Consider the following 22,041-nt stretch of genomic DNA (forward strand, 5'->3'; position numbering starts at 1 on the left):
TTTTGTAATGTGTGTGCTATCAGTGATCCCGGGAATAGCACTATACACAGGTATCTTACCTTTATTAAAAGGTAGGGTGCTACAATTACGCTCCGCTTTTTCAGTTGAACACTTGTGTTCTTAGTTATGCTTTAATGTTCATGGCGAAGGCTGAAAATTGCTTCGTTGATTGCTATTTGGTTGGAATCAGAAAATGCTTTATATGGTTTTGAATAACTTGATACTTGGCAATTGTTTTGAGCTCTCATAGATCATGTTTAAGCTCTTGCATCATGTAGTTTAATCTATTAGTGGAGAACTACCATAGAGCTTGTTGAAAATTGGTTTGCGCATGATTGGTCTCTCTAAGGTCTAGATATTTTCTGGTGAAGTGTTTGAACAACAAGGAAGATAGTGTAGAGTCTTATAATGCTTGCAATATGTTCTTGTGTAAGTTTTGTTGTACCTATTCATACTTGTGTTTGCTTCAAACAACCTTGCTAGCCAAAGCCTTGTACTGAGAGGAAATGCTTCTCGTGCATCCAAACACCTTGAGCCAAAACCCATGCCATTTGTGTCCACCATATCTACCTACTATGTGGTATTTTTCTGCCATTCCAAAGTAAATTACTTGAGTGCTACCTTTAAAATTCCATTCCTTTGTCTTTGCAATATATATCTCATGGGAAAATAGCTTAAAAACTATTGTGGTGATGAATATGTAGCTATGTGTCTTAGTTCTTATAAGTTGCTTGTTGAGCGGTAACCATGTTTCTGGGGACGCCATCAACTTTTTACCTTTGTTGGATATCATGTGAGATGCTATGCATGTTCGTCTTGTCTGAAGTAAGGGTGATTTATCATGATCAAATGGTTTGAGTATATATGCATATGTTAGAGAAGAACATTGGGCCGCTAACCAAAGCCATGTATCATGGTGGAAGTTTTCAGTTTGGACATTCATCCTCAATCTCTTATGAGAATATTATTTGTTGTTGAATGCTTATGCATTAAAGAGGAGTCCATTATCTGTTGTCTATGTTGTCCCGGTATGGATGTCCTAAGTTGAGATCTATTAAAAACGAGAAATCAAATGCGATTGATCTCCTTGGACCTTTGTACAGGCGGCATAGAGGTACCCCTTTGTGACACTTGGTTGAAACATATTTTATGCAATGATAATCCATGTAAATCCAAGCTAATTAGGACAAGGTGCGGGCACTATTGGTATTCTATGCATGAGGCTTGCAACTTGTAGGAAGTATTATGCATAACACATATGAATTATTACTACCGTTGACAAAATTGTTTCTATGTTTTCAAAATAAAAGCTCTAGCACAAAAATAGTAATTCATGCTTCCCTCTGCGAAGGGCCATTCTTTTACTTTATGTTGAGTCAGTTTACCTACTTCTTTCTATCTTAGAAGCAAACACTTGTGTTAACTGTGTTCATTGATTCTTACATGATTACTTATTGCACTTGTTATATTACTCTATGTTGACAAATATCCATGAGATATACATGTTACAAGTTTAAAGCAATTGCTGAAACTTAATCATCCTTTGTGTTGCTTCAATGCCTTCTACTTTGAATCTATTGCTTTATGAGTTAGCTCTTATGCAAGTCTTTTTGATACTTGTCTTGAAAGTACTATTCATGAAAAGTTTTGCTATATGATTCATTTGTTTAGTCATTATCTCTTTGTTAGCAATCTATTGCTTCGGATCACTCCATTCATCTCATATGCTTTACAATAATGTTGATCAAGATTATGTTGGTAGCATGTCACTTCAGAAATTATTTGTTGTTATCGTTTACCTACTCGAGGGCGAGTAGGAACTAAGCTTGGGGATGCTTGATACGTCTCCAACGTATCTATAATTTCTTATGCTCCATGCTATTTTTATGACAATACTCACATGTTTTATAAATACTTTACATCATTATTATGCATTTTCCGGCACTAACCTATTAACAAGATGCCGAAGCGCCAGTTGCTGTTTTCTGCTGTTTTTGGTTTCAAAAATCCTACAAAGGAAATATTCTCGGAATTGGACGAAATCAACGCCCAGGGTCTTATTTTTCCACGAAGCTTCCAGAAGACCGAAGGGATTACGAAGTGGGGCGACGAGGCGCCGCCACCATAGGGCCGCGCGGCCTAAGGGGGGCCCGCGCTGCCCTATGGTGTGGGCCCCTCGCACCATCTCCAACCCTACCCTTCCGCCTACTTAAAGCCTTCATCGCGAAAACCCCTGTACCGAAAGCCACGATACGGAAAACCTTCCAGAGACGCCGCCGCCAATCCCAACTCGGGGGATTTAGGAGATCGCCTCCGGCACCCTGTCGGAGAGGGAAATCATCACCGGAGGGCTCTACATCATCATGCCCGCCTCCGGATTGATGCGTGAGTAGTTCATCCTTGGACTATGGGTCCATAGCAGTAGCTAGTTGGTTGTCTTCTCCTCTTGTCCTATCATGTTTAGATCTTGTGAGCTGCCTAACATGATCAAGATCATCTATTTGTAATGCTACATGTTGTGTTTGGTGGGATCCGATGAATATAGAATATTATGTCAAGTTGATTATCAATCTATCATATATGTGTTGTTTATGTTCTTGCATGCTCTCCGTTGCTAGTAGAGGCTCGGCCAAGTTGATACTTGTAACTCCAAGAGGGGGTATTTATGCTCGACGGTGGTTTCATGCCTCCATTGAATGCGGGACGAGTGACGAAAAGTTCTAAGGTTGTGGATGTGCTGTTGCTACTAGGGATAAAACATCAATGCTTTGTCTAAGGATATTTGTGTTGATTACATTACGCACCGTACTTAATTCAATTGTCTGTTGTTTGCAACTTAATACCGGAGGGGGTGCGGATGCTAACCCGAAGGTGGACTATTTAGGCATAGATGCATGCTGGATGGCGGTCTATGTTCTTTGTCGTAATGCCCTGATTAAATCTCATAGTGATCATCATGATATGTATTGAATCTTTATTTGTCAATTGCCCACCTGTAATTTGTTCACCCAGCATGTTATTTATCTTATTGGAGAGACACCACTAGTGAACTGTGGACCCCGGTCCATTCTTTTACATCTGAATACAATGTACTGCAATCATTGTTCTCTACTGTTCTTTGCAAACAAACATCATCTTGCACACTATACGTTTAATCCTTTGTTTTCAGCAAGCCGGTGAGATTGACAACCTCACTGTTACGTTGGGGCAAAGTATCTTGATTGTGTTGTGCAGGTTCCACGTTGGCGCCGGTTTCACTGGTGTTGCGCCACACTACACTCCTCCACCAACAACCTTCACGTGTTCCTTGACTCCTACTGGTTCGATAACCTTGGTTTCTTACTAAGGGAAAACTTGCTGATGTACGCATCACACCTTCCTCTTGGGGTTCCCAACAGACTTGTGCTTCACGCGTGTCAGGGAGTAGCCCCCGAGGCTACAGTCGAGTATTTATACTTGGCTGTAGACTCCAATTTGTCTCTGTCACAATATTTTGAAACATCCCCTTCTGAATCATCTCCATCAAACTTCCCGAAATTTCTTTATAAAGTAGCCCCCGAGCATTTGAACAAAAACTTGTATTTGGTCAAAGGCTCTCGAGATATCAGTACTCATTCACTGTCGCCAATTTTCATAATATCACAGCCGAGATTTTTCCACTGGTAAGGTGACATCAGTGCCGACGATAGCCACGACCACTGTATCGGGAAGACGCGAGTTCTGTCCTTTCACTGACCTGTAGGCCCTAAATCTGCGACACGTTGACACGTTACGCAAGTGGGGGACACACGTCCTCCGCTTTTTCTGGCACGCTGATACGTCTCAAACGTATCTATAATTTCTTATGTTCCATGCTACTTTTATGACAATACTTGAATGTTTTATACGTACTTTACAACATTATTATACATTTTCCGGCACTAACCTATTAACAAGATGCCAAAGCGCCGATTGCTTGTTTTCTGCTGTTTTTGGTTTCAGAAATCCTACAAAGGAAATATTCTCGGAATTGGACGAAATCAACGCCCAGGGTCCTATTTTTTCACGAAGCTTCCAGAAGACCGAGGGGGAAAGGAAGTGGGGCCACGAGGCGCCGACACACTAGGGCGGCGCGGCCCTAGCGTGTGGGGCCCCCGTGACCCCTCCGACTCCGCCCTTCCGCCTACTTAAAGCCTTCGTCGCGAAACCCTCTGTACGGAGAGCCACGATACGGAAAACCTTCCAGAGACGCCGCTGCCGCCTATCCCATCTCGAGGGATTCAGGAGATCGCCTCCGGCACCCTGCCAGAGAGGCGAATCATCACCGGAGGGGCTCTACATCATCATGCCCGCGTCCGGATTGATGCGTGAGTAGTTCATCCTTGGACTATGGGTCCATAGCAGTAGCTAGATGGTTGTCTTCTCCGCTTGTGCTATCATTGTTTAGATCTTGTGAGCTGCCTAACATGATCAAGATCATCTATTTGTAATGCTACATGTTGTGTTTGGTGGGATCCGATGAATCTAGAATACTATGTCAAGTTGATTATCAATCTATCATATATGTGTTGTTTATGTTCTTGCATGCTCTCCGTTGCTAGTAGAGGCTCTGGCCAAGTTGATACTTGTAACTCGAAGAGGGAGTATTTATGCTCGATAGTGGGTTCATGCCTCCATTAATCTGGGACAGTGACAGAAAGTTCTAAGGTTATGGATGTGCTGTTGCTACTAGGGATAAAACATCGATGCTTTGTCTAAGGATATTTGTGTTGATTACATTACGCACCATACTTAAATGCAATTATATGTTGTTTACAACTTAATACTGGAGGGGGTGCGGATGCTAACCCGAAGATGGATTATTTAGGCATAGATGCATGCTGGATAGCGGTCTATGTACTTTGTCGTAATGCCCTGATTAAATCTCATAGTAATCATCATTGATATGTATTGAATCTTTATTTGTCAATTGCCCACCTGTAATTTGTTCACCCAGCATGCTAGTTATCTTATTGGAGAGACACCACTAGTGAATTGTGGACCCCAGTCCATTCTTTTACATCTGAATACATTCTACTGCAATTATTGTTCTTACTGTTCTTTGCAAACAAACACCATCTTCCACTCGATACGTTTAATCCTTTGTTTTCAGCAAGTCGGTGAGATTGACAACCTCACTGTTACGTTGGGTTAAAGTATCTTGATTGTGTTGTGCGGGTTCCACGTTGGCGCCGGTTTCACCGGTGTTGCGCCGCACTACCCTCCCCCACCAACAACCTTCACGTGCTTCTTGGCTCCTACTGGTTCGATAACCTTGGTTTCATACTGAGGGAAACTTGCTTCTATACGCATCATACCTTCCACTTGGGGTTCCCAACGGACGTGTGCTTCGCGCGTATCAAGCTAAATTTCTGGCACCGTTGCCGAGGAGATCAAGACACGCCAATCTCTTTACTTTGTTTTTGTCTTGCTTTACTTTATTTTATTTACTGTCTTGTTTGCTTCATATTAAAAACACAAAAAAATTAGTTACTTTAATTTCTGTCTTGTTTACTTGTTCTATATCAAAACACAAAAAAAAATTAGTTACTTGTCTTACTTTATTTTATTCTGCGTGCTTAGTTTACTTTTATTACTGCTACATTGGGTACTCCTGAAAATACTAAGTTGTGTGATTTCACTAGCACAAATAATAATGATTTTATAAGTACTCCTATTGCTCCACCTGCTACTACAGCAGAATTCTATGAAATCAAACCTGCTTTACTGAATCTTGTTATGAGAGAGCAATTTTCTGGTGTTAGTACTGATGACGCTGCTGCCCATCTTAATAATTTTGTTGAACTTTGTGAAATGCAAAAGTATAAGGATATAGATGGTGATATTATAAAACTGAAACTGTTTCCTTTCTCATTAAGAGGAAGAGCTAAAGATTGGTTGCTTTCTTTGCCTAAGAATAGTATTGATTCATGGACTAAATGTAAAGATGCTTTTATTGGTAAATATTATCCTCCTGCTAAGATTATATCTTTGAGAAGTAGAATTATGAATTTTAAACAATTTGATAATGAACATGTTGCTCAAGCATGGGAGAGAATGAAATCTTTGGTAAAGAATTGCCCTACCCATGGACTGACTACTTGGATGATCATCCAAACCTTTTATGCAGGATTGAATTTTTCCTCGAGAAACCTATTGGATTCAGCTGATGGAGGTACTTTTATGTCCATCACCCTGGGCGCCGCGACTAAACTTCTTAATGATATGATGATCAATTACTCTGAATGGCACACTGAAAGAACTCCTCAAGGTAAGAAGGTAAATTCTGTTGAAGAAACCTCTTCTTTGGGTGATAAGATTGATGCTATTATGTCTATGCTTGCAAATGGTAGATCTCATATTGATCCTAATAATGTTCCTTTAGCTTCATTGGTAGCTCAAGAAGAAAATGTTGATGTGAATTTCATTAAGAGTAATAATTTCAACAACAATGCTTATAGGAATAATTATGGTAACAATAACTATAGGCCATATCCTTTTAATAATGGTAGTGGTTATGGTAATCCTTATGGTAATTCTTACAACAATAATAAGAGTGTACCCTCTGGTCTTGAAGTGATGCTTAAAGAATTTATTAGCACACAAACTGCTTTTAATAAAACTGTTGAAGAAAAGCTTGGTAAAATTGATGTTCTTGTTTCTAAGATTGATAGTCTTACTCTTGATATTGATCTTTTAAAACTGTAAGTTATGCCTGAGGAAGTTAAAGATTCTAGGTTTGCTAAAACAAATGCCATCTAAGTTCGAATTAATGATAATATTAGAATGTTGGCTGAATTGCATGCTAGGTGGGATAGAGAAGAAAAAGAAAAACTTGCTAAAGAGAATAATGTAGCTAAAGTTTGGACTATTACCACCACTAGTAATGTTGATTCTACACATGTTGCTACACCTCCTACTATCAATGGTAAAATAATTGGTGTTGGCAATGTTTCTACTCCTAGTATAAAGCGTGCAAAATTGCCTGAAACTGCTGAAACTGCTTGTGATAAAACTGCTGAAATTTTTCAAAATATTGGTGACAATGATTCTATTGCTGTAGATCATAAAGGTTTAGATTTTGATGATTGTCATATTACTGAAGTTATAAAGTTCTTACAAAAACTTGCTTGACTTGCCACCATTGAAAAATTATTATTTGGATGTTAATCTTGCTGATAATGTTAAAAAGAAACCTTTGGGGAGGATTGATAATGTTCGCATTACGGTTAACAATAACCTTGTCCCCGTTGATTTTGTTGTCTTGGATATTGAATGCAATGCATCATGTCCTATTGTGTTGGGAAGACCTTTTCTTCGAACTGTTGATGCTTCATCTCTTGATGTTACTAGATTTGCACTTTCTGCGCCTAGCTGAAAGGCGTTAAAGAAAAGCACTTCTTGGGAGATAACCCATGTTTCATTTTATTTACTGTATTGTTGAGTCTTGGAAGTTGTTTACTACTGTAGCAACCTCTCCTTATCATGTTTTTGTGCCAAGTAAAATCTCTATGGTAAAGTTGATGCTAGATTTGGATTACTGCGCAGAAACAGAATTGCTGTCTGTCACGAATTCGCGCAGAAGTCTCTGTAGGTACCTCAGAAAAATCTGCAAATTTACGTGTGTGATCCTCAGATATGTACGCAACTTTCATTAGATTTGAGTTTTTCCATTTGAGCAAGTTAAGTGCCCCTGCCAAATTCGTCTTTACGGACTGTTCTGTTTTTGACAGATTCTGCCTTTTATTTTGCATTGCCGCTTTTGCTATGTTGAATGAGTTTCTTTGTTCCATTAACTTTCAGAAGCTTTGTGCAATGTCCAGAAGTGTTAATAATGATTGTGTCACCACTGAACATGTGAATTTTGATTATGCACTAACCCTCTAATGAGTTTGCTTTAAGTTTGGTGTGGAGGATGTTTTCAAGGGTAAATAGAAGAGGATGATATACTATGATCAAGAAGAGTGAAAGGTCTAAGCTTGGGGATGCCCCGGTGGTTCATCCCTGCATATTTTAAGAAGACTCAAGCATCTAAGCTTGGGGATGCCCAAGGCATCCCCTTCTTCATCGACAACTTATCGAGTCACTTCTAGTGAAACTATATTTTTATTCCGTCACATCTTATGTACTTTACTTGGAGCGTCTGTGTGCTTTTATTTTCGTTTTGTTATTTTCATTCTCTGAATAAGTTCATCCTTGTGTGGGAGAGAGACACGCTCCGCTTTTTCATATGAACACATGTGTTCTTAGCTTTACTTTTAATGTTCAAGGGCGAAAGTTGATCGCTTCACTTGTTTCTATTTGGTTGGAATCAGAAAATGCTTCATATGGTCTTGAATAATTTGATACTTGGCAATTGTTTTGAACTCTTATAAATCATGTTTAAGCTCTTGCATCATGTAGTTTAAATCTAGTAGTGGATAACTACTGTAGAGCTTGTTGAAATTTGGTTTGCATGATTGGTCTCTCTAAGGTCTAGATATTTTCTGGTAAAAGTGTTTGAGCAACAAGGAAGACAGTGTAGAGTCTTATAATGCTTGCAATATGTTCTTATGTAAGTTTTGTTGTACCGGTTCATACTTGTGTTTGCTTCAAACAACCTTGCTAGCCAAAGCCTTGTACTGAGAGGGAATACTTCTCGTGCATCCAAAACCTTGAGCCAAAACCCATGCCATTTGTGTCCACCATATCTACCTATTATGTGGTATTTCCTGCCATTCCGAGTAAATACTTCATGTGCTACCTTTAAACAATTCAAAAGCTATTATCTCTTATTTGTGTCAATGTTTTATAGCTCATGAGGAAGTATGTGGTGTTTTATCTTTCGATCTTGTCATTTACTTCGACGGACTTTCACAATGGACTAGTGGCTCATCCGCTTATCCAATAATTTTGCAAAAGGAGCTGGCAATGGGGTTCCCAGCCCCAATTAACTAACTTGCATTAATAATTCTCTTCACATGTTTTGCTCCGATCTATCGAGTAAGCAACTTAAATTTGCAAATAGACACTCCTCCAAGGTATGTGAATGTTGGAAGGCACCCGAGGATTCGGTTAGCCATGGCTTGTGTAAGCAAAGGTTGGGGGGAGTGTCATCTAATAAATAAAACTAAAGTACATGTGTAAACAAAAGAGAAGAGGGATGATCTACCTTGCTGGTAGAGATAACGTCCTTCATGGGAGCCTCTCTTGAAAGTCTGGTTGATAAGGTAGTTAGGGTACCCATTACCATTCGTTGACAACATCAAACACCTCTCAAAACTTTACTTTTATGCTCTCTATATGATTTCAAAACTTGAAAAGCTCTAGCACATGATTTTATCCCTGCTTCCCTCTGCGAAGGGCCATTCTTTTACTTTTATGTTGAGTCAGTTTACCTACTTCCTTCCATCTTAGAAGCAAACACTTGTGTCAACTGTGCATTGATTCTTACATACTTGCTTATTTGCATTCATCATATTACTCTATGTTGACCATTATCCATGAGATATGCATGTTGAAAGTTGGAAGCAACTGCTTAAACTTATATCTTCCTTTGTGTTGCTTCGATACATTTACTTTGAATTTATTGCTTTATGAGTTAACTCTTATGCAAGACTTTTTGATGCTTGTCTTGAAAGTACTATTCATGAAAAGTTTTGCTATATGTCATCTATTTGTCAAACTATAGATCATTGCTTTGAATCACTCCATTCATGTCATATGCTTTACAATAATGTTGATCAAGATTATGATGGTAGCATGTCACTTCAGAAATTATTTGTTGTTATCGTTTACCTACTCGAGGACGAGTAGGAACTAAGCTTGGGGATGCTTGATACGTCTCAAACGTATCTATAATTTCTGATGTTCCATGCTTGTTTTATGACAATACCTACATGTTTTGTACACACTTTATATCGTTTTGATGCATTTTCCGGAACTAACCTATTGACGAGATGTCGACGTGCCAGTTCCTGTTTTCTGCTGTTTTTGGTTTCAGAAATCCTAGTAAGGAAATATTCTCGGAATTGCACGAAATCAACGCCCAGTATCTTATATTTACACGAAGCTTCCAGAACACCCGAGAGGAGCCAGAGGGGGGCCACAGGGGCCCCACACAAGAAGGCGGCGCGACCAGAGGGGGGGCGCCGACCTGTTGTGTGGGCCCCCCGTAGCCCTTCCGACTCCGCCTCTTCGCCTATAAGAAGCCCCCTGACCTAAATCTTCGATACGAATAAGCCACGGTACGAGAAAAGTTACAGAGCCGGAGCCATCTCCATCGACACCACCGCCATCTCCATCGCCAACGCTGTCTCCCATGATGAGGAGGGAGTAGTGCTTACTCCAATACAATGATCTTATGAGCTGCCTTACATGATTGAGATCTATATGATGAGCTTTGTATCGCTACTAGTCTATGTGCTACTCATGTGATGTTATTAAAGTAGTCTATTCCTCCTGCATGGTGTAAAGGTGACGAGTGTGTGCATCGTGTGGTTCTTGTCGTAGATTATGATCATAATCTCTTGTAGGTTATGGAGTTAATTATCGCTATGATAGTATTGATGTGATCTATTCCCCCTTTCATAGTGTAATGGTGACGAGTGTGTATGCTATGTTAGTACTCGGTTTATTTTGCAAAGATCTATTATGCTCTAAGGTTACTTAAATATGAATGCTGAATGTTGTGGCGCTTGTTAACTCCGGCTTGAGGGAGCTCTTGTAGCCCTACACAATGAATGGTGTTTGTCATCCAACAAAAGAGTGTATGTAGCACAAATGAGAGAAGTTATTATTTATTATGCGATCAATGTTGAGAGTGTCCACTAGTGAAAGTATGATCCCTAGGCCTTGTTTCCAATACGCAAACACCGTTTATTTATCGTTACGTTGCATGTTTACTCGCTGCCATATTTTATTCAGATTGCTATTACCACTCATATACATCCATACTACTTGTATTTCACTATCTCTTCGCCGAACTAGTGCACCTATACATCCGACAAGTGTATTAGGTGTGTTGGGGACACAAGAGACTTCTTGTATCGTGATTGCGGGGTTGCTTGAGAGGGATATCTTTGACCTCTTCCTCCCTGAGTTCGATAAACCTTGGGTGATCCACTTAAGGGAAAACTTGCTGCTGTTCTACAAACCTCTGCTCTTGGAGGCCCAACACTGTCTACAAGAATAGAAGCACCCGTAGACATCACCTGTCCAGTTCCATCACGGTAAAAATACCGTTTTACCCCTTGAGCCACGTGTAAATCATCAAGTCCATTCTGATACCATCCAACGGTGCGACGTTCTGGCTGAGCCCGCTATAAATACTCATCTTCTTCCTCGTTAATCCCCTTCGCCGCACCATTGCTCATATCTCCTCTGCTACAATCCCCATTGTAACCACAAAAGCTCCAGCGCCCATGCACTGTCCTACTTCCGCAGCGCCGTTGTTGATGCCACCGCGGCCAAGACTCACGAGGCACAGCACTCCCAAAGCAACGATGGCGGCGCAAGATCTGGGAGCCACAGAATGGGAGAGATCCAAGATCTCTGCGCAGGACAACCTGCTGAAGAAGCTTGGCCTGAGCAAGAAGAAGGACGCGCTGCGCTTCCCCAGCGAGGAGAGCTACCCGACGCCTTCCATTGGATATCGGGTTAGCTTCATTGACCACCTGATCCGCGGCCTTTCTGCGCCCATCCATGATTTTCTTCGTGGATTGCTGTTCGTGTATGGGCTGCAGCTTCATTACCTTACCCCCAATTCCATGCTCCATGTTTCTATTTTCATTACCCTTTGCGAGTGCTTCCTTGGAGTCCATCCCAATTGGGATCTGTGGAAGCGCATCTTCTTCCTACGCCGCAATGGCTCCCACAACATTGCCTACCACAGAGGCGGTGTTGTTATTTGCATCCGCCCTGATGTCGAGTATTTTGACGTCAAATTCCCCGACTCCGTCCAAGGGTGGCGCAAAAGATGGTTGTATATCCGCGAGGAAAGCGCCGACTCGCTGGAACACAACATTCCCCCTTTTAACGGCAACGAAAAAATCCTCCGCCGCCGCTCCCGGGATGCAGAAGCTACTGACGAAGAAAAGTCTGCGACATAGGCGCAGATGAAACGCATCCACGAGCTCCAGAATACCCGTGGCCAAGAGCTGTCGGGTATCCAGATAACGGCATATTTCCTTAGGATTAGGGTGCAGCCTCTGCAGGCTCGCAAAAACCCCCTCTGGATGTATGCTGGCGACAAAGATGTGGATCGCATGTCGATAGATCTATCGGTCAAGGACTTAGAGAAACTTGTCCGAAAAATCTCATCGCTCAGCAAGAAAGACGCCATCCCGACATCTTGCCGCGTGGTACCGTATAGCGGCACCAACGCTCTCCCCCAGGTAATCTATCTTTATCGACTGCTTCTTTGTTGTTTATTTCTTTGCTTGTTAGTACTACTTACTTCTTCGACTGCTATTTTGCTGTTTATTGACATAGTTTCTTGTCAACATATTCTTGTCTTGTTCAGAACCATCAAGCTATATCGTCTCTTCCTCCCCTTCCCGAAGGTGGAGATGTCGAAGAATGAGCAGTCGTTAGCGACGACGCCCAGGTCCCTTCTTGTCCTGAGAGCGAAGTCGCGGTTTCTCGTAAAACCGCGGCTTCCTCTGAAAAAGAAGCTGAATCCGAGGCTTCAGAATCAACCCAGTCTATCCCTTCCGCTGTTTCTCCAAAGAACAAACGGAAAAGGGGTGACGCGGAAGGCTCTGGCACCTCCAAGCTGAGCAGTTCTCCTGTCGAGGAAACTGCTCCCGAAGAAACGGAGCCCTTCAACGCATATGACACTGCCCTTATCAGCTCGTAAGTTACCTTGTCGCGTTTTCCCTTATTCATTGTGTGTCAAATAATCTCATTCTATTTTTTGCCCAGTGGCGACGAAGAAGAAGAAGAACCCGCCGCCAATATGACTGCTCCTATGAGCATGTCTCATACTTTGGCTTTGTCGGACACACACCGCACGACGGAGGAAACCTCGACTCCTCATCCAGATCTTCAGAGGTCAACTCCTGCCACTAGCCCCCGAGCCTCTTCGCTAAAGAGGGCGAGGATTGAGCTAGGCGAAGATTTCAACATAGCCGGAGGTTCCGGAACTCCGCCCTTGGACGATATAAGTGTGCGATTATTTTGTGTTTCTACCTGCCGAATTTTGCACTGCTCTGAACCTTTCTTTCCTTCTTCTTTTCTGCAGCCTCTGATGCAGCCCTTCATTAACCTTGGCACCCAATTTATTGGGTACCGCAACACTATTAATGGTTGAAAGGTACATTGTCGGACGACCCATATTTTTCCGCTTCTCGAAAACTGCCTTTTGTTCTTGTGTTATTTTTAACTTCTGCCATATGTCCTTTCAACAGAGGATCTCCTCGCGGCTAACAAACGGGCTGATGACCTTGCTCTCAAGCTTAAAGAGAGCGAAAAAGCTCGCGAGAAGGCTGAGAAAGATGCTTCCTCTGTTGAAGATCTTCGCAAGAGGCTTCACAAGGCAGAAATTGCTTTGAGTGACAAGATCACTCAACAGATCGCTCGCGAGGAAAACATCATTTCCCGCCTGGAGCCACTGAACCGACGTTTTGTCAGTAAGTTCACTAATCAATTTTTATCCTTTTCAGTGATTTTCCTCTCCTCCTTTTTTTGAGAACCCGAATTTTTGTTGCAGCAGGGAAGATGAGTCAAGACTTTGAGCTGCAAAAGCCTGAAGATGACCATCTTCTCGACGCTCTGTCTATTCTTGAGATTCATGGAGATCAAGTGCGCCATAGTATTTTGATGCACAAAATACATTCTCGAGCCTGTTCCCCTATTTCTTCAAGAAGACGAAACAGCCCGACACCTTCGCTGCACTTGCGAAAAGCTTCGTCCCCCAAGAAGATCTTGGACTTGCTCTTCGACAAGAAAACCTGAAGATTGGTGATACGTCTCCAACGTATCTATAATTTTTGATGTTCCATGCTTGTTTTATGACAATACCTACATGTTTTGTTCACACTTTATATCGTTTTGATGCGTTTTCCGGAACTAACCTATTGACGAGATGCCGAAGTGCCAGTTCTCGTTTTCTCGCTGTTTTTGGTTTCAGAAATCCTAGTAAGGAAATATTCTCGGAATCGGACGAAATCAACGCCCAGCATCTTAGAATTCCCGGAAGCTTCCAGATCACCGAAGAGGGGCCAGAGATGGGCCAGGGGGCCCCACACCACACCTGGGCGCGGGCCTAGGCCTGGCCGCGCCACCTGGTGGTGAGGGCACCCTGGTGCCCCTCCGAGGCTCCCCTTTCGCCTATAAAGTCTCCCTGACCTAAAACTTCGAGACGAATAAGCCACGGTACGAGAAAAGTTCCAGAGCCGCCGCCATCGCGAAGCCAAGATCTGGGGGACATGAGTCTCTGTCCCGGCACGCCGCCGGGACGGGGAAGTGCCCCCGGAAGGCTTCTCCATCGACACCACCTCCATCTCCATCAACGCTGCTGCTCCCATGATGAGGAGGGAGTAGTTCTCCCTCGAGGCTAAGGGCTGTACCGGTAGCTATGTGGTTAGTCTCTCCTATGTACTTCAATACAATGATCTCATGAGCTGCCTTACATGATTGAGATTCATATGAGGTTTGTATCACTACTAGTCTATGTGCTACTCATGTGATGTTATTAAAGTAGTCTATTCCTCCTGCATGGTGTAATGGTGATAGTGTGTGCATCGTGTGGTTCTTGTCGTAGATTATGATCATAATCTCTTGTTGGTTATGGAGTTGATTATCGCTATGATAGTATTGATGTGATTTATTCCCCCTTCATAGTGTAAAGGTGACAGTGTGTATGCTATGTTAGTACTCGGTCTATTTTGCAAAGATCTATTATGCTCTAAGGTTACTTAAATATGAATGCCGAATGTTGTGGCGCTTGTTAACTCCGGCTTGAGGGAGCTCTTGTAGCCCTACACAATGAATGGTGTTTGTCATCCAACAAAAGAGTGTATGTAGCACAAATGAGAGAAGTTATTATTTATTATGCGATCAATGTTGAGAGTGTCCACTAGTGAAAGTATGATCCCTAGGCCTTGTTTCCAATACCGCAAACACCGCTTATTTAATGTTCTCGTTGCATGTTTACTCGCTGCCATATTTTATTCAGATTGCTATTACCACTCATATACATCCATACTACTTGTATTTCACTATCTCTTCGTCGAACTAGTGCACCTATACATCCGACAAGTGTATTAGGTGTGTTGGGGACACAAGAGACTTCTTGTATCGTGATTGCAGGGTTGCTTGAGAGGGATATCTTTGACCTCTTCCTCCCTGAGTTCAATAAACCTTGGGTGATCCACTTAAGGGAAAACTTGCTGCTGTTCTACAAACCTCTGCTCTTGGAGGCCCAACACTGTCTACAGGAAAAGAAGCGTGAGTAGACATCAAGCAATTTTCTGGCGCCGTTGCCGGGGAGGTAAGATAAAAGGTATTCACATCCTCCGACTACTAAGTTATTTCTTAGCATTGTTGCCGGTGTGTGAGTGCTTGAAGCTATTTCCTTTAGATCCTGCAATTGCATCTTTTTGTTTCTTGTTTTTATTTTCACTAGTTAGGCATAATGGAAAACAACAAAAAAATTAGTGAGCTTTTTAATCTTTTTCCTGATTTAGAATTGTTTGATGTGAAAATTTAAAAACCTATGGAACCTTATTTGCATGCTAGTAGCAATGTTATCAGTATGAATGCAATTACTGCTAATGCTATGGAGAAGTCTAAGCTTGGGGAAGCTAGTTTTTGTGATCTTTTTAGCTTCCCATCTTTAGGGGAGAAAATTTGCTCTGATAATAATTTATCTCCCATATGCGATAACTCTAATGATGTTTGTGATATTTTAAAACCACCTACTGAAAGTATTTCATATAAAATACCTATGAAAATTATTGAACGTGTTATGGATAACCGCTATGAAGGGGATGGAACTGTTCATCCTGAAGATCATATACTGTTTTTGCATGAATTATGCGGGTTATTCAAGTGTGCAGGTATTTCAATGGATGAAGTTAGGAAGAAATTATTTGTTATGTCGCTATCTGGTAAAGCGGCGCATTGGTATAAACTGCTGAAGGACGGGCGCTCTCTTGATTGGAAGGATATTGTGCCTCTATTTTATTCTAAGTTCTATCTGATACGTCTCAAACGTATCTATAATTTCTTATGTTCCATGCTACTTTTATTACAATACTTGAATGTTTTATACATACTTTACAGCATTATTATACATTTTCCGGCACTAACCTATTAACAAGATGCCGAAGTGCCAGTTGCTGTTTTCTGCTGTTTTTGGTTTCATAAATCCTAGTAAGGAAATATTCTCGGAATTGGACGAAATCAACGCCCAGGGGCCTATTTTTACACGAAGCTTCCAGAAGACCGAGGGAGGTACGAAGTGGGGCCACGAGGGGGCCACACAACAGGGCGGCGCGGCCCAAGCCCTGGCCGCGCCGGCCTGGTGTGTGGGGCCCTCGTGCCGCCACTTGACCTACCCTTCCGCCTACAAATAGCCTTCGTCGCGAAACCCCCTGTACCGAGAGCCACGATACGGAAAACCTTCCAGAGACGCCGCCGTCGCGAATCCCATCTCGGGGGATTCATGAGATCGCCTACGGCACCCTGCCGGAGAGGGGAATCATCACCGGAGGGGCTCTACATCATCATGCCCGCCTCCGGATTGATGCGTGAGTAGTTCATCCTTGGACTATGGGTCCATAGCAGTAGCTAGATGGTTGTCTTCTCTACTTGTGCTATCATTGTTTAGATCTTGTGAGCTGCCTAACATGATCAAGATCATCTATTTGTAATGCTACATGTTGTGTTTGGCGGGATCCGATGAATATAGAATATTATGTTAAGTTGATTATCAATCTATCATATATGTGTTGTTTATGTTCTTGCATGCTCTCCGTTGCTAGTAGAGGCTCTGGCAAAGTTGATACTTGTAACTCCAAGAGGGAGTATTTATGCTCGATAGTGGGTTCATGCCTCCATTGAATCTGGGACAGTGACAAAAAGTTCTAAGGTTGTGGATGTGCTGTTGCTACTAGGGATAAAACATCGATGCTTTGTCTAAGGATATTTGTGTTGATTACATTACGCACCATACTTAATGCAATTATCTGTTGTTTACAACTTAATACCGGAAGGGGTTCGGATGATAACCTGAAGGTGGATTATTTAGGCATATATGCATGCTGGATAGCGGTCTATGTACTTTGTCGTAATGCCCTGATTAAATCACATAGTAATCATCATTGATATGTATTGAATCTTTATTTGTCAATTGCCCGCTTGTAATTTGTTCACCCAAAATGTTAGTTATCTTATTGGAGAGACACCTCTAGTGAACTGTGGACCCCGGTCCATTCTTTTACATCTGAATACATTCTCCTGCAATCTCTGTTTTACTGTTCTTTGCAAACAAACACCATCTTCCACTCGATACGTTTAATCCTTTGTTTTCAGCAAGCCGGTGAGATTGACAACCTCACTGTTACGTTGGGGCAAAGTACTTTGATTGTGTTGTGTAGGTTCCACGTTGGCGCCGGTTTCACTGGTGTTGCGCCGCACTACATTCCTCCACCGACAACCTTCACGTGCTTCTTGGCTCCTACTGGTTCGATAACCTTGGTTTCTTTCTGAGGGAAAACTTGCTGCTGTGCGCATCACACCTTCCTCTTGGGGTTCCCAACGGACGTGTACATCTACGCGCATCACTATCCTCCAAGTGAAATTCACAAAGATTGAAAACGTATATATAATTTCTGGCCTCATGATGGAGAGAGTATTGCCCAAGCATGGGAGAGATTGAAGTCCTTAATGCTCAAATGCCCAAATCATGAGCTTCCTGGTAATGTTATCATTGATAATTTCTATGCAAGACTTCCTTTTCAGGATAAAACCTTGCTGGATACTGCTTGTTCTGAATCATTCACACGCAACAAAGAAGAGTTTAAATGGGACCTTCTTAATCGGATTCAGGAGAACGCTGAAGATTGGGAGAACGACAAAGGTAAAGAGTCAGGTATAAATTATGATTATGAATGCATTGAAACTTTTATGGATACTCGATAAATTTCGAAATATGAGTGCTACTTATGGTCTTGACTCTCAAGTTATTGCAAATCTTTATAAAGCTTTTGCTTCTCACATTGAATTGCCTAGGAAGAATTTTGATAAGTATCATGAACCTTTTAAAGACGCTTGCATGAAGGATGAAACTGTTATTAATGATTGCAATGAACATGTTCAAACTTCTAAAAATGCTATTTCCTATAAGCATGTAAATTTTTGTGGAATACATAGACCTTGTGGAATTAATCAAATCGAAAATGAATATTGTATCCATCATAGGAATGAAAAAACTAGAAAGTGGTCTAGGGCTCTAGATGATCTTGGTGAAAAAGTGTGTGCCCTCTATCCTTTTATTTGTGAAGTTTGCCATAGAGTTGGTCATTTTAATTTTCAATGCTCCTCCAATGATAATTCGAACCCCATGAGTGCTGTAAATTTGTATTGTGATGATGAAATTATTCCTAATCAGCATGATGAACTTACCTTATTTTTGAAGTGTGAAGAGTTATCAAGAAAAATTTCTTTGTTAGATATTAACGATCTTGATATTGATGATGTCCTGCATGGGTGTCTTTCTTATTGCATTAATAATTGCCATACAAATACTTACATACAAAATATTTTAGAAGATGACACTTTGCCAAAATATGATAGGACCGCTATGTGTTTCAAACTTATTAATGAAAAGAAGGAATCCTCCAAGGTTTCTTCTATTGTTTCTGGAAATAAAGCAGGTTATGTGGAGAAGCCTCTCATCAAGCCTCTCCCTCCTAAAGAAGGGAACGAGGAGAAGAAGAAGAAGAAGGGAACGAAGAAGAAGAAGAAGAAGAAGGGGAATAAAAAGAAAGAGGTAACAGCATATCCCCGCGTGTATGAGGTAACAATAGGTAACCGTAAGTATGTTGCTCCTAATGATTATTATGATAATGAATCTGAGTACGATGATCTTCCTATGCCCTGTACCCATGTTAGTGATCATGATTTGGAAGAGCACACTATCTTTGATATTGGAAATCTCTTTGGTACTGATTATGAAAGTAATGATGATAGCATTATTCATGTCCCCTCAAATGATGATATTGAAAGCTCTAAGCTTGGGGATGTTGTGCTTGAAGATCCTATATTTGAGACCTCTACTTTTAGTGAAAATGATGATATTACATATTCTGGTTTAGATAATCGCTATAGAGATGGATATGACATAGGTTACAATTATCCTTATGAAACTTGTCATAGTTATGATGGGCTTGCCAAAAACCATTCCCTTAGTATGCAACTTGTTTACCATGTTCAAATTCTTAATAATGATCCTGCTCCAATTACTATGAATGAGAAGAGTTTCTCTTATGTCAAAAATAATGATACCTTTATGCATATGAACCATGATAAGAATGTTTTAAGTGATGGTTATATTTTGGATTTCATCAATTGTTCTACTGAAAGTTATTATGAGAGAGGGGGTTGTATGCATCGTAATAATATTCAGTTTCCCCTCTTTATGTTAAGAATCTTGAAGTTACTCGTGTCTTATCTTCTTATGCTTGTCACTTTGTTCTTCATGAATTTATTTGTGTACAAGATTCCTTTTCATAGGAAGTGGGGTAGGTTTAAATGTGCTTTGAATTTGCTTCTTGATGCTCTCTTTTGCTTCAACTCTTATTTCTTGCGAGCATCACTAGAATTACTGAGCCCATCTTAATGGCTATAAAGAAAGAACTTCTTGGGAGATAACCCATGTCTTTATTTTACTACAACACTTTTGTTTTATATTTGAGTCTTGGAAGTTGTTTACTACTGTAGAAACCTCTCCTTATCATGTTTTTGTGCCAAGTAAAGTCTCTATGGTAAGGTTGGTACTAGATTTGGATTACTGCGCAGAAACAGATTTTCTGCCTGTCACGAATTCGCGCAGAAGTCTCTGTAGGTAACTCAGAAAAATCTGCAAATTTACGTGTGTGATCCTCAGATATTTACGCAACTTTCATTAGTTTTGAGTTTTTCCATTTGAGCAAGTTAAGTGCCCCTGCCAAATTCGTCTTTACTGACTGTTCAGTTTTTGACAGATTCTGCCTTTTATTTCGCATTGCCGCTTTTGCTATGTTGAATGAGTTTCTTTGTTCCATTAACTTTCAGAAGCTTTGTGCAATGTCCAGAAGTGTTAAGAATGATTGTGTCACCTCTGAACATGTGAATTTTTATTATGCACTAACCCTCTAATGAGTTTGCTTGAAGTTTGGTGCGGAGGAAGTTTTCAAGGGTCAAGAGAGGAGGATGATATATGATCAAGAAGAGTGAAAAGCCTAAGCTTGGGGATGCCCCCTTGGTTCATCCCTGCATATTTCAAGAAGACTCAAGCGTCTAAGCTTGGGGATGCCCAAGGCATCCCCTTCTTCATCAACTTATCAGGTTTCTTCTATTGAAACTATATTTTTATTCGGTCACATCTTATGTACTTTACTTGGAGCGTCTGTGTGCTTTTATTTTCGTTTTGTTATTTGCATTCTTTGAATAAATTCATGCTTCTGTGGGAGAGAGACACGCTCCGCTGTTGCATATGAACACATGTGTTCTTAGCTTTACTTTTAATGTTCAAGGCGAAGGTTGAAAATTGCTTCGTTTATTGTTATATGGTTGGAAACAGGAAATGCTTCATGTGGTAAATGGTATAATGTCTTGAATAATTTGATACTTGGCAATTGTTGTGCTCATATAGATCATGTTTAAGCTCTTGCATCATATACTTTGCACTTATTAATGAAGAACTACATAGAGCTTGTTAAAATTTGGTTTGCATGATTGGTCTCTCTAAGTCTAGATATTTTCTGGTTAAGGTGTTTGAACAACAAGGAGACGATGTAAAGTCTTATAATGCTTACAATATGTTCATATGTGAGTCTTGCTGCACCGTTTTATACTTGAGTTTGCTTCAAACAACCTTGCTAGCCTAGCCTTGTATTGAGAGGGATTCTTCTCGTGCATCCAAATCCTTGAGCCAAAAACTATGCCAACTGTGTCCACCATATCTACCTACTATGTGGTATTTCTTGCCATTCCAAGTAAATACTTCATGTGCTACCTTTAAACAATTCAAAAGCTATTACCTCTTATTTTGTGTCAATGTTTTATAGCTCATGAGGAAGTATGTGGTGTTTTATCTTTCGATCTTGTCATTTACTTCTGACAGACTTTCACAATGGACTAGTGGCTTCATCCGCTTATCCAATAATTTTGCAAAAAGAGCCGGCAATGGGGTTCCCAGCCCCAATTAATTAACTTGCATTAATAATTCTCTTCACATGTTTTGCTCTGATCTATCAGTAAGCAACTTAAATTTGCAAATAGACACTCCTCCATGGTATGTGAATGTTGGAAGGCACCCGAGGATTCGGTTAGCCACGACTTGTGTAAGCAAAGGTTGGGGGGAGTGTCATCTAATAAATAAAACTAAAGTACATGTGTAAACAAAAGAGAAGAGGGATGATCTACCTTGCTGGTAGAGATAACGTCCTTCATGGGAGCCGCTCTTGAAAGTCTGGTTGATAAGGTAGTTAGAGTACCCATTACCATTCGTTGACAACAACAAACACCTCTCAAAATTTTACTTTTATGCTCTCTATATGATTTCAAAACTTGAAAAGCTCCAGCACATGATTTAATCCATGCTTCCCTCTGCGAAGGGCCTATCTTTTACTTTATTGTTGAGTCAGTTTACCCATTTCCTTCCACCTTAGAAGCAAACACTTGTGTCAACTGTGCATTGATTCTTACATACTTGCTTATTTGCATTCATCATATTACTCTATGTTGACCATTATCCATGAGATATGCATGTTGAAAGTTGAAAGCAACTGCTGAAACTTATATCTTCCTTTGTGTTGCTTCGATGCCTTTACTTTG

Source organism: Lolium rigidum, chromosome 6 (assembly GCF_022539505.1).
Source record: "Lolium rigidum isolate FL_2022 chromosome 6, APGP_CSIRO_Lrig_0.1, whole genome shotgun sequence".
Taxonomy (NCBI): Eukaryota; Viridiplantae; Streptophyta; class Magnoliopsida; order Poales; family Poaceae; genus Lolium; species Lolium rigidum.